At 34.1% G+C, this 18891-nt stretch overlaps 1 long non-coding RNA gene across 1 annotated transcript; it reads left to right on the top strand.

The window, feature by feature from the left end:
- The first annotated feature begins 10176 nt into the window (after nt 1-10176).
- Nucleotides 10177-18415, top strand: LOC150038247 (uncharacterized). Its single transcript, XR_016528343.1, has 4 exons — nt 10177-10520; nt 10633-10740; nt 12940-12996; nt 18110-18415. It is a non-coding gene; the product is annotated as an uncharacterized LOC150038247 (long non-coding RNA).
- The last annotated feature ends 476 nt before the right edge of the window (nt 18416-18891 follow it).

Genomic DNA, 18891 nt, shown 5'->3' with positions numbered 1-18891 from the left:
AGTATTCACTAAAGATACGAATAATCTTACGTCAGCCAAGTTTATGCGGTTACCTTGCTTATGAGCGCATCATTCACCATTTAGGCATATTTAAAAGAGTAGTCTAAAAACCAAATCTAAATCTCTGGAGAGTGGATTGGATCGCATAAGCAAGAATGGGGAACTTAGGAATAAGCTCTGTTTGCTATTACACAGCGTATGCACCTTATGGAGAGGATATTGTATGCGTCCAATAAGTAGGATACGGTGGCGGTATGCGGCCATCTTGTTTATGTGTGGGAGCACATGAGTTGGAATAGAGACTTAGGAATAAGGCCTCTCGACACTTCGCATACACATCGCATACGCCCTAGATTTAGGCTCGAGTGTGTGTAGCATGATCGCATAGCTTGTGTTGACTGAGGTTACCCTTGCGGTCAATCTTAAGGGTTGCGATGAAGACATCCTCACGTTTTATCTATTTTCCATCCATTTACTATGCGTCGACAGTTGTCGTGTCTCTACCTCTCATTCATACTTCCAATGCTTTGTCTGTTAGTTAGGACTAGGAGTACTTTGTAGCTTAATACCCCCCATCATTCTTTTATTCAACCGCCGCAAACACATTACCGTATAGCATTTAGTTACAAGTCCCTAAGTTCGATCTCGGATCATCCGAGAAACTTGCGTTCGCATTATACTTGGTGTGAGCGCAAGAAAACTTGTGACGGGAACACATGGTCATCGCATACAGTCGTTAGCACATAGCTTCATTCTAACATATGACCACTAACGCATGAACGCATAGCCTAAGATATGCATCGCATATTGCATTCGCTTAATTTACGTCATCATGTTTTTGGCGCCATTGTCGGGGACTTGGCAGCTAATTATTTTTTGAGTTTTGTGTTTTTGCAGGCAACCTTTTTTATCTTGGGAGTATTGTAGCTTGTGCGACTAAGTTGCAAACAATATTGAAGTGTAGGCAATGCGCCAAAAGCCAGTATTGACCCTAAGATAAAAGGGCAATCAGTCGCATGAGCTGAAGGTAATTCTAAGCACATGGTGGCCAACATGCCCAACAATTGCCAGAAGTTCCAATGGTCAGGGCGAGCTTCTTGACCTAAGAAGTTGAGAGAAATCTCCTGCATGGAAGACTCATTGCAGTGACAACACTCCAATTTCTCCAGAGATGCTTCTACTCTATCTCTACCTTGCTTTCTTAGTTTAGTTTATTTTTATTTTTATTGTTATTTTGGATATGAAGCTGCTTCCTTGGTTGTGGTGCGTTTATTCCTTATAAGTGTAGCAATAATTCGCCTCGGTGCGCAGTTACAACGGAAGAATTCCCTCCATCCTTCAACGCATGGCTTCGATCGCGTGGATTCCGACACATAATCGCATGCAGTATTCCGCCTAAGGTCCTTTCTTATTATCTTTTATGCATTATCCTTTTGAAATTCTCCTTGTCCGATTGTGTTCCTTTACGATGCATCTATGATGGTACGTATAATTCATCGCATCCGTTAACTAAGCATCACAAAGCTCACCTTACTTTTAATAGCTTCATCAAATTTTGAAAGTTTTAAAGTTTTATTTTGTGCAAACATTCGCTCAAACGTTTGTTACCGCATTCTTGTAAGTTTGTTTCTAGCTTTTTGGTGAGAACGCTACCAACCTCTAAGTTTCGGGGTGGCAGCGATCCCGGAGAATTACGTTCATTACATTACGATCATCTTCGAAAAAAAGAAAAAAAATATATATATATATATATATTGAGAATAACAACTCCACTGTCAACGCAATGGGGAAATCCATGTTGATAAGAGTTAAGTTGTGAAAGGTACTTACTCGTAGTTGGATGTTCGCATGACATACGTGGGGGCAAGCCAAAATGAAGGTAAGTCGCCAAGATCATCGCATAAGCACAACTCTTCTGTCTGGCGCAAGCCAAGTCAAGCAAGATAAGAGTTGAGTTGAATATAGAACGCAACCGAAGTTGGATGCCCATATGACACACATGGAGGCAAGCCAAAACGAAGAGTGTAACCAGGTTCAATGCCGCATTCGAATAAGTAATCGCAAAATGTTAAATTATTTTGAACGAACGCATTCTCAAAAGCTAAACGCAAAGTTGCGGTGAATGAATAAAAAGTTTTTAAGCAAAGGCTTGCGAGATTTAAACTTAGAAAATATCTTTTGGAAGAAGTAGCCGAAGTGGAGGAGAGCGTTGCGACCATAGTTAGAGGTATGAGTAATTATACTCTGAGAGGCTGATCATCGCAAAGGAAAGCCGAAAAGTGAGTTCTAATTTCTTGAGTATAACACATGCTTGAAGACAAGCATGATTCTAAGTTTGGGGGTGTGATGACATGCAGAAATGCACGTCATCTTAGGCATTTTATTTAGAATTATGAAGGCTATTAAGCAGAATATGCACAATTATATTAAGAATTCATGAGAAAATGAGTTTGCGTCGTTGAGCATTAAGAACCTCGACTAACCCACTATTAAATTGTCTATCTTTGTAGTTAACGCAAAAGGCGGACGCAGACGTGGAAGTCGGGCTATCGCATAGATGCATGCGAAGAAATTCTCCCTCGCAAACGGGAACGCATACGTTCAACGCATAGGTGTTGCAGTAATCAACCGCATGCGTTCATCACATAGGGGTTGCGATCGTCAAGAAATTGCGGTAATCGTGTAGAAGTTGCAGTAACCAAGTGAATGCGGTCATCGCTGAGAACTTGCGGTAATCGTGTAGAAGTTGCGGTCACCGAACGAATGTGATCAACACAAGGACATTGCGGCTACATGACGATAACCATAATAGAGGGATGAACGCAAGGTTGGTGGAATGGAAGCATCAACGCATATCTCGGAAAAATCAAAAGATGATGTTGACATTTCACCTACCACGCCGTTAGCAGCAGAGAATTCAGAGAAGGACTATCACGCCGCGAATTCAGAATTAGAGCAGGTCCATTAATGCTATCGTCAATCAAGCCCTATAAATAGAAGTCGATGAGCAAAATTTCATATCATCCAAGGTTTTCATCCAAGGTTTCCTACCTTCGGGTGGATCCTTGTGATCCAGACGAACGCGTTAGAAGAAAGCTTGAGAGTTCTTCATCTTCTTCATCCATTCCGAGTGACGACCGGAGCCTTCGCTGGAGTTAGATCTTCAGAGAGTCAGCTCCACCACCCATCTATGGCACCACCGACAGCCTTGATACACATCTACTGGAAGCAAGACATTGCTTCCAGCTGGTCATTTCATTTTTTCTTCTTTTCTTATATTGTATTGTATTACATTTTGGATTAAGAAATTAATACATTGCGTGTTCAATGTATTTCTATGTTTCCTTCGATTTCATCTCCATCTTTCTTTACTTAGCACCCTTAACTTTTATTGCATCACTTAGTGAGACTGTTAGAGTATCGCATACTTAGTCATGCAGATTAGAGATATGAAGCATGTAGCAAACAACCGGAAGGTGTCCATTGTGCGAGTGTATGAGAAAACCTTATTTGTTTAGTGTGAAGCTGTAGCAACGCCTGCCTATAGGTGGACACAATGCTTGTCTATCAGTAAAGTCAGCAACAACCAACTACCTGAAAGGGTAAGTGGTTGGTCGCATTAAGCAATGTAAGCAAGTATTGACTAGAGATAGGAATAATCTTACGTCAGCCAAGTTTATGCAGTTATCTTGTCTTATGAGCGCATCATTCACCATTTAGGCATACTTGGAAGAGTATTCTAAAAACCAAATCTAAGTCTCGGGAGAGCGGATTGGACCGCATAAGCAAGAATGGGGAACTTCGGAATAAGCTCCATTTGCTATTACACAGCGTATGCACCCTACGGAGAGGATATTGCATGCGTCCAATAAGTAGGATACGGTGGCGGTATACGGTCATCTTGTTTTTGTGTGGGAGCACATGAGTAGGTATAGAGACTTAGGAATAAGGCCTCTCAACACTTCGCATACACATCGCATACGTCATAGATTTATGCTCGAGTGTGTGTAGCATGATCGCATAGTTTGCGTTGGCTGAGGTTGCCTTTGTGGTCAATCTTAAGGGTTGCAATGAAAACATCCTCACATTTTATCTATTTTCCATCCATTTACTACGCATCGACAGTTGTCGTGTCTCTACCTCTCATTCATACTTCCAATGCTTTGTCTGTTAGTTAGGAGTAGGAGTAGTTTGTAGCTTAATACCCCCATCACTCTTTTATTCAACCGCCACAAACACATTACCGCATAGCATTTAGTTACAAGTCCCTGAGTTCGATCTCGGATCACCTGAGAAACTTGTGTTCGCGTTATACTTGGCGTGAGCGCAAGAAAACTTGTGACGGGAACGTATAATCATCACATACAGTCGTTAACGTATATTTTCATTCTAACGCATAACCACCGACGCATGAGTATCGACGCATAGCCTAAGACATGCATCGCTTATTGCGTTCGCCTAATTTACATCATTAGTTTCTCCAAAAACCAATTTTCTTTTAAATTTGAAATTTATTTCAAAATTAAAATCAATTTCAATTTTAATTTTTTAATTAAACTGAAATTTTATTAATTTTACAAAATTAATTCAATAATTAATTTTTTAATAAAATTAATAATTAATTAAATAATTTAATTAATTATTTTAATTTAATATCATATATTAAATTAATTAAACACCAATGCCAATTCATGTAATTTGATATTTAAATAAAATTTAAATATCAACCAATACTCCAAATTTTGTTTAATTTAGTAATTAAACGTGTAATTATATCGCATATAATTACTAATTCCCTTAATTTGAATTTGAAGGTTTCAAATTCACTCATTACACTATTCTAAGGTTTATTCTATTTGTGAGTTAGTAAGGGGACCTAATGGACCTACAGATCATGGCTCCAACAATCCGAGACTAATCAACTAAACTCTTTAACCTAATTAACCACCATTTGTTAACTACCGGGTCACTCCAATAAAGTTCAGTAGTTGCACCCCTCTCACTGTAGATATATTGTATCTATTCGATATAACCATCATTAGTAAGTTAACCTTTCACACTTCATTCGTAATAATGGCTGAGTGAATCACTATCTTTCTATAAATTGTTGTTTGTATGCTTATTTGTTATTCAATCCATTACTTTTACACTTTATTGATAGTAGAAAATGATATATTTACAACATGTAACTTTCATTTTTTAACGTGTGATAGTTAATATGTTTATTTAATATTAGTTATATCATCAATATACCATATCAATAGGATTAACAAGGGTATATATGTGAATTATATTTGTTGGCCAGGAAACTCGAATGCTCCTTTTGTCTACCATGATGTATCGTGGGATTGTCTCCTAGCTCACTTCTCCTAGTCCAATCTCGCCTTCCGAGCTAGCTTGCATATGAGTTCCTTCCACCAGTGAAATGTTCTAAGCATACCGCACTCCAATGCCTTAGTTAGTATAAGGAATGTATAGTTCAGATAAGCACAAAAGTAAGACCAAGACTTTCCGTGGGAGAGTACTTACTCTTCCCATCTAGGGTTGGCAGATTGGACAACTTATAATCTCCTTCCTCTATACACATTTGTGGCTATGTGTAACTTCGACAATGTCAGGATAGTTGCAGTGTTGGATTCTATAGAGTGTCAGGGGCATGACTTGATTATTTTTTATTTGGTATATATTTACCAAATGGGGTGCTTGACCTACAATTAAAGGCTCTAATTTTTTTCCTTTTAGGACATGTTTCCCATATTGTGTTTCCGTTGGCCTTGGATTGCCCATGGACTTTGGTTCTTTCTTTGGACAATCGTCGACAATATTTGACTTTTTTTCTTCTTCTTCTTTTTAGTGATTTTGCATGCATATTTGGCCTATCATCAATATTTTTGTATCAAATAGTAAATCAATGATAACTTAATATTAATAACATAATAATTGATAATAAATAACAATAAATTACTAATAGAATATATCACTAATACACATATATTGGCACACACATAGAGATAGAAATACAAAAATGGTTGCTAATAGACATAAAAATATTCTATCATAAAATAAAAAACCATCACTAATCGGCATATTAATAGTCTCTCGATAATGTACACATAAAAGTTTTTCATTAAAGATAGACATAAAAATGGGTAATAAGTGACAGATATCTATCAATGATAAATATAGAAATGATCGTCTAACAAATATAAGTCTTTTAATATGGTAGACTATTAAAATTGTCTATCAATAGTAGAAGTTGATCATCGACAATGGTATATCAAATAAAAAAAAAAGATTAAAAATTGTCATATTTGTTAATTATTTAATTTTGTGACATATTTACATCTATAACAATCAACTTTGTTACCCATTATATTCATCCTAACCAAGATTCAAAATGTCAATGTTCGGTCCTTATTTGATAGTATGGGGTTCCATCTCAAAACAAATTGGCAATGAGATAAGTAACCTATTTATCTTATAAGGAATATGAGATTCTTTTGATTTTTCGAATGTGAGATTCTCAACATGCCCCCATAAGATGGTGTCTCTTTTGAGTTCACCATTCTTAATCGGATCTCAATTTTTTTTTATTGAACCAAATGATACCATCATAAGTTTTAAGTTTTAAAGGGACAGAAAGAAATAGAGAGAGAGAGAAATATTGGAGAGTTCCATAGGGTTTCTCAACTTACAATAAGATGATAACAAAGTTAAATACAAGGATTAAAATGCGCCCAATGGGCTTTACATTTAAAACAAAGCAAACTAAATAATATTTAAATAACATAAGTTAAACCTATTACATCATCAATATTAAATAGTCTAGTAGTTTTTATTTACAGAAATTTGAATGAAAATATCGATAAAATGTTGATTTCGAATAAAAAATCTAAAAATAAATGTAAATTACTAAATAAATGTTTTATGATTTTTAAACAAGTTAACATGTCTATATTATATTTACGAGTTTAGATTGTAGGATAAAACCAATTGGTAATGTTATAAAGAGTGTGAGTTCCCTTGATTTTTCCAATGTGAGTTCCATCTCCTTCCCTTTTAGTGATGGAGAGCCAGCTGAGTCAGGAAGGTTGGAGGCCTCTCACGAATGGGTTTTAGAAGCTTAATACGAATGCATTTTGGCATGAAAAGGAGAGCGTTGGTGGCATTGGATGAGTTGTTCATGACTCTGTTGGCTCTCTGATCTGTGCTGGCTATGAGAAGGTGTTGGAGGATTGGTCCATCAAAAGCTTAGAGGCTCTTGCTATCATTAAGAGTTTGTTGATCCTCTTGCTTGCTTTTCCTCTTTGACTGTTGAATCTGACTGTGCTTAGATGGTGAATTGTATTAATCAAGTGGAATGTGATTTGTTTGAGGTTTGCTCGTTGGTGAATTGTATTAATTAAGCCATTTGTTTATATAGTATGAACCACTCCCTTCTTGCTAGCCAAACGTGAGATTTTGTTTTTGTTGTCTAACCAAATTTTCGAATAGAGAAAATATATTGAAGGTGAAAAAATAGTAGAAATGTGCTAAAAGAGGAAGTTAAATGGTCGAGAGACATTTCTTATATACCAAAGGAGAGAGTGTTCAAAGAGATTCAAGAAAATATTGGTGTGGAAAGTTAGTATGTGGTTAATTAGAGAGAAATATTATTTCAAAAAAAAAAAAAAAAAAGAATTAATAGAAAGAAATAGTTACTAGTTAGAGAATAGATGAAAAGATGATAGAGCCGCGTAAAATAGAGTTCACACATTCATATTTCTTTTATCCATTTGACAAGCAATATATTGGTAGTACAAAGGTGGGAAACGGCGGTGTATAATAATTGGAATGAATATTTGGAAGGAGGCTATACCCACTGGCAATGGTCTTGATTTAGCATTAAATGTGTCGGGACAAATTTTGTCTTTTTACGTACATAAAATAATCCACATGCAGCCAGTATTGTGTACTAGCCCATTGATCATATAATCATATTAATTAGTTAATTACTTAATTAATCAAATTAATTATTTTGGATATTGTTGGGGCTGAGAATTGTAATTTCCAAATTAGGACGCAGGATTAAAATAACTGATATAGATGTGAAGTTGAAGGTAGCAAATTAAGATTATTAATGACAATGAAGAAATCAATTAAAAAAGGCAGTCACATGCAGGGTGGTACTGTACACTTTCCTCGTTGACAAGGCAGTGCAGTGGCTGCTGGATGGGTTGGGTTGTCTGTGTAATTCTTTCAAAGACAATCTTTTCAAGGGCCCCCTTCCCATTGTCGCCACTTTACGCTTCAACCACATACTCTCTCCTCCTTACATTCTTCCTCTCCTCTCCTCTTATTGCCACATTCAACTCATCTCGTATCTCCATCATTTTCCAACTGGATATGGTTCATAATAAAACATATTTATTATGAGATCATTTTTTTTCTTTTTTGGACAATATGAGAAGATCAAAATTAAAGGCATTTAATACACTATGGAATATATGTTAAGGGTTTGTTTTGATTGACATTTAAAAAAACAAATATTTTTCAAAAAATTTATTTTATCTAAATGCTTTTGATAAAAAATTAATTAAAATACATTATAAAACCATTTTGAACTGTTGTTAAACACTCCATCTTATTCTAAAATAACTTATTTTTAAATTAAAAAATGTATTTCAAACATAACCTAAATTAGGCTTCCCCTATAATTCAGGTATAGCCCTTGAAACTGCCCCATTTTGATTCCCCACATGCCAACCTTTCTCAACTTTAAAGGATAATAAGTGGAATAACAAATAGCAAAACAACTTTTCTTTTGAAACAAATGATAAAACGGAATGAAAAAATAATAAATCCAAAATTACAAAAAGTCAAAAATACCCCCAAATCATGCAAATATGATGTTACGACCCTTGTTGAAAGAGTTTTAAATGCATTTTAATTACACTCACCCAAAATTACCAATATACCTTTTAATATACTAAAAACGTATCAACCAATTTGAAATTTGAAAACTCACTAGTTGATTCATCTTCTCCAAATAGCTAACCCCTTTTCAAATAAGTCATGATCGACATTAAACATAATTCGGATTTAAACCTAAATATCTAAATATTCATTTACAAGTAATGTAGGATCCATTTGATAAGGACCAAGAGACAAAGATAAGGACCTAAAAAACTAGGAGGCAAGGAGGATTTTTTCCTTTGAGATTATCGAATTTTAAAAGTATATAAGGACCTATAAAATCAAGAGACCAACTGGATGCTATTTTAATAAACTTAAGAGAATGATATCTTATTCTGGGTGTCCAGCTCACTTATTGTACAAACAAGATTTTATTTTAGAAAAATTATAGACTATGTCTAGAATGAAGAAGAGATTTTGATAGATGTCTAATTTGATTTTTTTACTTGAAAAATGTCTATCCTAAAATGTGTTGGACAATTCATTGAATTTTGTTTCCCTTTTTACCCTCAAACCAACTGCATATTGCATACCCAAATTTGTGGATATTTAAGGGGGAGGGGGGTTGATTTTGTTGGATTTTTATTTAGAATCTGGTTTGTTATATGTTTTTTTATATAAATATTTTATTAGATTTTGTTTAGATTTTTGGTTGTTTGGGTAGAGATGTTCACGGGGCGGGATGGGACGGGAAAGTCTTCCCCGTCCCCGTCGCCTATTTCATTCTCCGTCCCCGTAAATTTTTTTCGCGAAAATTTTCCACTATCATTTTCTCTAACAATTTTTTCAGTTAAATGTATATTTTTAACAAATCCTTAAACATATCCAATACAACTTTTATTTAAATAAAATATTATCAATTGTTATAATAAAAATAATAGTACACATTCAACTTATAAATATATAATTAAAATGTTAAATTCTCATAATTTTTATAAATTAAAATTCAACAATTATAACATTTCATCTTAAATATTACAATATCTAAAGAATTAAAGTAATAAAGACTAAAATAATTAAATTGGGAATTTTTAAATATAAAAAATTGGGTCAAACTATTTACAATTTGTAGCAAAAAAAAACATTAAGAATAGTTGCAACCTAACCAAACCCCAAAAATGATGTAAATATCGAAAAAGTCCAGCCCAAACAAAAAAAAAATGAAAAATACAAAGACCTGATTAATTGACTCGATTAATTGACTCGATTTTTCCCTCCAACAAATGCTTCATCTCCTTCCATTCTGTCGTCTCTGTCAAAATCTTTCTTCTTCTTCTTCTTCTTTTTCTTCTTCTTCCTCCATCACGCTACTTCACGTTCTTTTTTTTTTTTTTTTCTATTTATGTCATTTTCTTCCATCAAAGTTGCTTCATTTTCCTCATTTTTTTTATTTGGGTCATTTTCTTCCATCAACATTGCTACTTTTTTTTCCCTCTATTTATGTCCTTTTCCGTCCACTGTTCATTTCCATTCTAATCGGTCTTGATCCTCTTCTTCTTCTTCTCAATCCTTCTTCTGCTTCTGCTTCTTCTACCACTACATCCATTATTACTTAACATCAAAAGGTATAACTCTTTTCTTTTCTTCTTATCAATTTATGATTGATTATAGTTATTAAGCCTAATTCTTGTTTATTGTTTAGTGTTAATATTTATTAACTCTAAATTTTTTGTACAGATGGTAAGCAAAAAAAAAAAAAATAAGGCAGTTAAAAAAGAAGAATCATCAAATAAACAAAAGAAGACGAGAACTCAAAAGGGAGAACAACTGAAACCAAAACTGAAGGTATAAACAAACTATGATAAATATTGATAGTAGTATATCATTGTCTATCAGTGATATGAACATTTCTCATATATGTTTGATGGCTACTATAAACAAACATCAGTGTCTATATATGACAGTAAGTATTTTATGTCGTCTATCATTCATACCACTACCAATGTATATACATTATGTTTTCTTAAATACGTTTAGTTGGAGCCACTTACAGTTGGTGTTTTGATATTTCTTTTACAGATGGTTTTTTTTTAATCATTATAGACTATTTATAACTGTCATGTTTTAGTATATAAAGAAGTACTTGATAGACAGTGATACACACCATCACTGTCTATCACATTTCATGATTTGCAATAGATAGTGATAGAAGTGTATCATTGTCTATCAGCGATAGACAGTGATAGAATTCAGATTTCCATCACTATCTATTGATGATAGACAGTGATAGAAGTCATTAAATGATAATAGTGAGTAGTAGTTAATGATAGAATATAGACATATGTCACTTGTTTATTGCTGATAGTTGTATGTTTAAACAGATGGAACAAGAACATGAACATCAAACAATGATGCAAGACTAGGACAAGCATTTGAAGATAACAATATGCATCTCATTAGATGTAATACAAATTATATAAAATACCAATTAGATGATAGGAATTTAAATACTTTTAGAAATGGTCCTTTCAGCCACTTTCTAAATATAAAAATTGAGAAAATGCCCACAAGATTCATAAACCACCTTCTAAGAAAACAATACATCACAAATAAGTCAAATGTCTTGACTTTTAACTTTAATGGGCATATAGCAGAGTTTGGATTAAAAGAATTTTTTTAATCACAGGTTTAAATGGTACTCAACTACCATCAATAGATTTAGAAGAAAAAGAACAAATTTATGAACCTAGAAAAAGAGTCTTTAAGAATTATGATTCAATTGCTAAAAAGGACATTGAGAGAAGCTTTAAGTTCCTACATGATTCTGAAAGTGATAGTGTCAAGGTTAAGTTGGCAAACCTCCTTTTCTTAGAGTCCTTTTTAATCCTTAGGCAAGGACACAATGTTGTTAATTGGAAATATGTTAACATATTGGACAATGAACAAGAATTTAAAACCTATCCTTAGGGACGATTGTCATATAACTTGACATATAAATTTTTCAAAAAGATTTCTTCTACTGAAAAGGATTTTGTATGCCTTCAAGGTTTCCCTTTGACACTAGTTTATTGAGCATTTGAAATAATACCAAAACTTTCAGCAATAAATATTGGATTTGGAAGAAAAATTTGCAATCAGTCCAAGAATAATATCATGGGAGTGCTTGTAACCTGATCATTAGAGAAATCTTCAAGAGAATATCTTTCAAAGAAATGATGTAAGTATTTGCTATAATTTCTTAGCTTCATTTTTATTATTTGCAATGGTTTCAAAAAAAATATAGATAATAGTCTATCACTCATAGACAATGATAGAAGTCTATCACTGTCTATCAGCGAAAACAGTGATAGAAGTCTATCACTGTCTATCAATGAAAACAATGATAGACATACATCATAAAAAAGCTTGTTAGTGTTTTCCTATTTTTTATCTAATGATTTAACATGTGTTTAAAGTTGTAGTTTTGGTAATTCCACTAGTTCCAACAAAACAAGAATCACAATCAACCACCATCAAATATTTGATAGATTTGGAAGAAAAAAGAGAAAGGAAAAAAGAAGAAGAAAAAAATGAAGGGGGAGATTTAATTGGAGAAAAAAATGAAAAAATATAATAGAGGAAATAGAAGAATTGAAAAATGGCCAACAGAGGTTAGAAAAAGAGCAGAAAAGTTTGAAACAATGAAAAGAAGAGATCATCAGAATGTTAAAAACAATCATGGACAAACTGAATGATAGACTTCCAATTGAAAAACTTTCGCAAGAAGAACAAGAAAATGAGGTTGAGGAGACTACAGAAAAAACAAAGCTCCTTCTTGTAGCTTATAAAGAATTTGAGGAAGAGGATGGAAAGGAAAAGTTTGCTTCATCTTTTAAGCTATTTGTTTCCTCTGTTAAGCTACATTGTCATGAAAGTCGATTGGGTCTATCACTGCCCATCAGTGATAGACACTGATAAAATTCTATCAGTGTCTATCACTAACAGACAATCTATCACTTTCTTGATTCTTATGTAACAATAACACATTATATTGTATTATTGCAGCAAAATGAACTTGAAGCTGTAGAAAAGCTGGAAAATCCCGATCATGTTCAGCAGAAGGTAAATATCTAAGTTGAAATCTAAATGATAAACTTTTGACAGGAAGTGTCTATCACTGATATATGCTGATAGAATTCTATCAGTGTCTATTAGTGATAAACATTCCTGATAGAAGTCAATGAGGTCAATCACTGCCCATCAGTGATAGAAACTGATAGAACTCTAGCTATTTGTTTCCTCTATTAAGCTACATTGTCATGAAAGTCAATTAGATCTATCACTGCTCATCAATGATAGACATTGATAGAATTTTATCAGTGTCTATCACTAATAGAAATGTGTATCACTTTCGTGATTCTTATGTAACAATGACACATTACATTGTATTGTTGCAATAAAATGAATTTGAAGCTGTAGAAAATCCGGAAAAGAACTGATCATGTTTAGCAGAAGGTAAATATCTAAGTTAAAATCTAAATGATAGACTTTTATTAGGAAGTGTAGAATTTTATCAATGTTTATCAGTGATAGACATTCCTGATAGAAGTCAATGAGGTCAATCAATGCACATCAGTGATAGTAAAAAATGATATAAATCTATCACTGTCTATCATTAATAGACAATGATATACAAAAGTGTGGGCTTTGTGTAGACTTGGTTAGAGGAAGAGACCAGAGGAACAACAATCGTGTAGACGATTGAGCAAGTGGGAGATGAGAGGTGTCTATCGTATAGAGAATGCTCAATCGTGTAGAATAATGCAGTCTATCGTATAGACAATACCCTACAATCGTTTAGCTATGACCAGCTGAGTGAACTACCATATAGTTACACTCCACGTCGTTTAGTCTCTCTACCAGCTATCGTTTAGTGAAACAATTCCACTTGATAGCAATCTGTGAGTTCCTTTCCGAATCAAGTAACTCATCTAAATTTAGGAAAAAATTTTCCTTTTATCTCACGGTTACCATAAAACCACCAATAACCTCCCACTCAATTGGTTACTAGAGAAAAAGAGATAATTATTCAATAATTAATATTATTATAAATATATGTGATAACCAACTTACTATATTATATTTATAACTTATAGTTTTAATATTTCATCTCATGAAACATATAAACCATAGCACTTTTTCTATTTTATTGTACTTAATGTAAATTTCATTTACATTAATCCTTCCCTTGATGTATCTCATACACCACACCGATCATATCATATATAATCGAATTTTTTCTTGTCAATTTAAACATTTCAAATCAACACCAAGAACTGATTCTCAACTTGAATCCATTGAGCTACCAAAGGGACCTTATGGACCTGTAGTTTGAAGCTCCAACGGTACGTGAATAACTGACTAAACTCTTTAGTCACGGGATCCACCATCCGTTAACTACCGGGCACTCCACTAAAGACTGACAATTGCACTCTCCTTACTACAGATATATTTTGTGTCCATATCAACCAATCAAAAGTGTGATAATCCTTTACAGATCGCTCGTAAGTACAGCTGGGCCAATAATCGTTATGCCCCTATAGTTACATTTAACTCCTTAAGTACCACTGATTCCTCTAATGAACATAAGTCATAGTCTTACTATGACTGAGTCCTCTCTTCCAAAGAGAAGTTGTGGCCACTATGTTTAAGACCTGGAATCAGCCCTTAAGAGAGAAATTTATCTACTTACCCCTGCTTTGGGGAAGGAGTGAATTTCATCTTGTGTAACTGAGTTCTCAACTCCCAAATCAGACAAATCCTCAAAAAGGTGGACTTGTTGAGTTGGCGATCTAGCCACTCTCACCCATATTAATCAAAGGACTGCCCTTAAAGGTAGGAGTTTCCAAAACATTCAGGATTAAGATCATGTCATCTATGGTCGCTTAAGTGAGATGTAAGTCTCAAGTATTAAAGACGTTATATAAAGAGACTATTCATCTTGTGGTTCGGTCTTATACAAACTCTTTGTATAGGATACCCCCACTCGCATGTCTCCACATGAATGGTCATGATCTACCATCTGTAGTCGTTCACAACACTTGCAAACCTCTATAAAGCAGGTCGTATCCGTAGTGTCACCAGGATCAGGTATCCTTCTTTAATCCTTATACTACAGACCTTTTTAAGTTATCACTTAAGGCATGATCCTCTTGTATATCTTATATACATGCTTAAGTTTTCATACAATAACTATGGAGCTTTGTTTATTGGATATGAGTAAATACAAAATAAAATAACTCTTATTTATTCATAACAATGTGTACAATTTACAAACTACGAGACTCCAGGAGAATTAGAATACCAATCCCAACAATCTCCCACTTATCCTAATGCCTTAGGAGACTAATGTACATTATACAATAAACTAGGGCACAATCTATACCTCAATATCATCTCCCACTTGCTCTAGACAAGATGTCACATGTCCCGTAGACCCAGATTCTCCAGATGACCCTCGAACACTTTAGCCGTGAAAGCCTTTGTAAATGGATCAGCAACGTTATGCTTCGATGCAATCTTCGTGACTATCACATCACCGCGATGTACAATCTACCTGATCAAGTTGTATTTCCATTTTATATGCTTGCCTCTATGATGACTACGAGGTTTCTTCGAATTTTCCACAGCCCCGCTATTATCACAATAAAGAGTGATAAGCAAATCCATATTTAGAACAATTTTCAAATATGTAAGGAATTTCCTCAACCAAATAGCCTCTTTAGTTGCTTCACAAGCAGCTATGTATTCGGCTTCCATAGTGGAGTTCGCGATGCATCCTTGCTTGATGCTTCGCCACACTACAGCCCCTTCATTCAGAGTTAACATTGACTCCGATGTCGATTTACGAGAATCTCTATCAATCTGAAAGTTAGAGTTTGTGTATCATGCAAGGATCAAATCCTTATCTCCATACACGAGCATGTAGTCCCTCGTTCTTCGAAGATACTTGAGGATCATTTTGACCGTCGTCCAGTGATCTAATCCTGGATTGGACTAATAACGATTGACAATCGCTACTGCATAGAAAATATCGGGTCTAGTACACAACATTGCATACATTAAGCTTCCACCAACTAAAGCATAGCGAATCCGTCTCATATCCTCAATCTCTTGAGGTGTCTTAGGACATTGATCCTTAATAATACGATTCCATACCTAAAGGGTAATAAACCCCTCTTGGAATCCTACATCCTGTACCTGATCAACATTTGACCGACGTACAATGCTTGATACAAGGCTAACCTCTTGTTCTTACGATCTCGAATGATCTGGATCCCTAGAACATACTGCACCTCACACAGATCTTTCATTTGGAACTGGGCAGCTAGCCACTTCTTAATGTCAGTCAAAAACTCTACATCATTCCCAATGAGTAGGATACCATCCACATACAGTACCAGGAAAGCTACTGAGTTGTAGATGATCTTCTTGTAAACACAAGGCTCATCAACATTTTGATCAAAGCCAAATGATTTGACTGCACTGTCAAATCTAATGTTCCACGATCTAGACGCTTGTTTCAGCCCATAAATGGACCTATTGACCTTGCAAACTCTTTGCTCTGGATCTAGAATTATGAACCCCTCTGGTTGAGCCATGTAGATGGTCTTCTCAAGATTACGATTAAGAAAGGCAATCTTGACGTCCATTTTTCATATCTCATAATCGTAAAATGTGGCTATGGACAAGAGTATCCTGATAAACTTTAGAATGACAACAGGTGAAAAGTTTCCTCATAGTCCACTGCCTCGACCTGGGTATAACCTTTTGCCACGAGTCTAGCCTTAAAGGTTTGCACATTTCCATCTATACCTCATTTTTTCTTGTAGATCCACTTACACCCTATAGGTTTGACCCCTTCAAGCTGATCCACAAGCTTCCAAACGTTATTGAAGTACATAGACTGCATTTCTTGGTTCATGGCCTTAATCCACTCATCTTTGTCAACATCCTCCATTTCTTGCTTAAAAGACAATGGATCCTCGACCCCATCATTAGAAATGACATTTTGGGCTTTAGTCAAACCCATGTAGCATTCCGGTGGGCTCATAACCCTCCCACTATGTCGAGGCAATCTCAACTCTTGAGATTTGACTATATGAACTGACATCAACAACTTTTGTTGATTTGTCAGTCTGTTCAACAACTCTTGTTGAACTCTCAGTAGTCGCAGTCTCACTGAAAATCTCACGTAAAACAAGCTTACTTCGTGGCTTATGATCCCTGATGTGGTCTTTTTCCAAGAAGATAGCATTTGTAGAAACAAACACTTTGTTCTCACTCGGATCATAGAAGTATCCACCTCTCGTTTCCCTGGGGTAGCCTACAAAGAGGCAAACTTTCGAACACGGTTCAAACTTCTTCGGGTTAGTCACAAGCACATGGGTCGGACACCCCTCAAATCCTAAAATGGCATAAACTACCTTTACGGCCTCTTCACAACTCAAAAGGTATTTTTCAAATTAGCTAATTAGAGCATTAATAATTCATTCTTAATGAACTATTGAATAATCTATTTACATGATACTTTGTTAAGTCAATGATAGAATTACCTAGTTTATATAAAATCCCCAAGTTTTCATTTCAATTGAATCTTATCTCACAATCTCTCTTATTTCTCTCATCAATAAATTTCCTATATCAATTCTTGTTTCTTTTTTACTTAGTTTGTTTCTAATTCTTAAAACAAACAATCCCCCCTTTAATCTTTTATATTTTGAAATTCAAGTAGTCTATTGTAGGCCAATTAATAAAAGTTCTCTTGGGATCAACCTCTTACTCCTATTACTATGTGTTAGTTCTAGTTGTAGTTAGAGTTTATAAATTTAATTTTTTTTTGGGTAAGATAGAATTAATGCACCTATTTCACACAAAACAAATTACATTGGAGGTACATTTGATAGTGGTTTATTCATCATGTACCTGATAAAATTTTATCCAACACATATAAAAAAGTTTATAAAACTGATAAAATCATATCAACTAACATCATTAGTAGCTGATAACATAATTAGTATAAACTAGAATTCTTATATATGTAGTTCTATCATCAATGTTCATTGTCACTGGTATTGTAACATTCACAAAAAATCATTTACAAAATAACATTGTTCATTGTTAGTAGTATTGTAGTCTTTTTCAATAACATTCTAAAATCAAGTTCTAACATTAGGTCTGAGAAGGTTGAGATTCAGATCGAGAAGGTTGAGGTTGAGTTTGAGAGTTTAGTTGAGAGATGTTTAAGCTGAAGCTTAGAGCACTGTTCATCAATGAAGTTGTTTCGTTCTTTTTCTTCTTTTTAGGAGGTACTTTGTTTATTTCCTTTTTCTTTGTTGTTTGTTTCCTTTCTCTCTTGGGCCTCTCATTGACAATTTTTTTATCACCATCTAATACTTTTGGTCTAAACCTTGTACGTTTCCCTTTTCCTTCATCTTCAGCAACCTAAAATAATAGTAACAAGAAAGAAAGTTAAATATTAGAATTTGAAAACTATATATCATGATATCATCAACTATTTATATCTATATATCAATAATATATGAATATAATATTAACATACAAATTGATTTATCATAAAATCTCTCACTATATGTTGTTGATAGATAGTGATAGTGGTCTATCACTCTTTATCAAGGATAGATAGTGATAGACAACTATCACTCTATTCATCATTATATCAATTAATATGTACAAATATCTAGTCAAATATAACTAACAACAACTATTTACATCTATATAGCAAGAAATATATAAACATAATATTAATATACAAATTAATTTATAAAAAATATAAGTATCTACAATTGATAGACAGTGATAGTCGTCTATCACTCTCTACCATTAATGATAGACAATGATAGACTGCTATCATTCTATTTTATCATGATATCAAATATCTAGTGATACAACATGCAACTATTTATCTTCTTTTCTCTTGGTTGTTTTCTTTTATTT

Source organism: Benincasa hispida, chromosome 1 (assembly GCF_027475165.1).
Source record: "Benincasa hispida cultivar pf3 chromosome 1, pf3_genome.v1.1, whole genome shotgun sequence".
Taxonomy (NCBI): domain Eukaryota; kingdom Viridiplantae; phylum Streptophyta; class Magnoliopsida; order Cucurbitales; family Cucurbitaceae; genus Benincasa; species Benincasa hispida.
Note: the sequence above shows the minus strand (reverse complement) of the source record. Positions and strands in the feature narration are given on the sequence as shown.